Here is an 835-nt window from a genome sequence, read left to right as displayed (position 1 = left end):
GTTCTCTACTTCAGAACAGAGACAACAGATCTTTGTGCTGTTTCACTAAACGTTCACTCACCGATGGGGTTGATGTCAAAGAAGCGCACAGGTGTCCTGAGTATGGCGGTGAACATGCGGTTGTGCAGAGACTGTGCACACCTGACCAGCACGTTGAACAGGACCAGGTTCCTGATGAAGCCAAAGATGATGGTGGCTACAGTCAAACCTGGAGAAACAGCAGCAGAAAGTTACACACAAAGCAGTAAACAACAACAACAACAACAACAACAACAAGTGTTCACATCACCTCCATAAACACCCAGGTAGAAATCTGTGTTCAGCTCTCTGGTGATGTTTACTCCCTCTTGGGTGATGGTGCTGTTAGCATTTAGCTTCTCCTGCTCATCAGCCCTGATCAGTGGAAATGGAACAAAGGTAAAAACAAAGGTTGAATTATGAAATGACTTATTAATGACGTATTATTTCCTCCTTTAATGGTGTTTATACTGACCAGTAAGCTAGCCACCAGTCCTGCATGATGTATGCTACCTACAGGATAAAAAAACATGGAGGTGTGTTTGATTAAATCTCAGTTAAATGGTAAAACACATTTCATCATTCATATTTCTCCTTTTTTTTCACATTTTCCCACTTTTCCTTGTGTTCTTGTGGCGTACCTGAGCCAGGACATTGACCAGCAGGACAATGAGCAGAACCACGACGTTGGCTCCGGCTCTCAGATATTTGACGTACAGACTCACTCCGATGGTTCCCTGAGCTCGACTCTCCTCCACCACCGTCTGCACCGGCTCCGCCTGCCGGGAGAACTCTGCGTTAACTCATGGACACACAC

The 835-nt window shown here is 45.4% G+C and overlaps 1 pseudogene; it reads right to left on the bottom strand.

The window, feature by feature from the left end:
• Positions 1 to 61: 61 nt before the first annotated feature.
• Positions 62 to 815, bottom strand: LOC111673311 (ATP-binding cassette sub-family C member 4 pseudogene; annotated as a pseudogene).
• Positions 816 to 835: the final 20 nt, after the last annotated feature.

The sequence above is a fragment of the Seriola lalandi genome, unplaced genomic scaffold (genome assembly GCF_002814215.2).
Source record: "Seriola lalandi dorsalis isolate HSWRI2012SDOR001 ecotype SW California unplaced genomic scaffold, Sedor1 jcf7180002010280, whole genome shotgun sequence".
NCBI lineage: Eukaryota > Metazoa > Chordata > Actinopteri > Carangiformes > Carangidae > Seriola > Seriola lalandi.
This window is presented reverse-complemented; position numbering and strand designations above follow the sequence as displayed.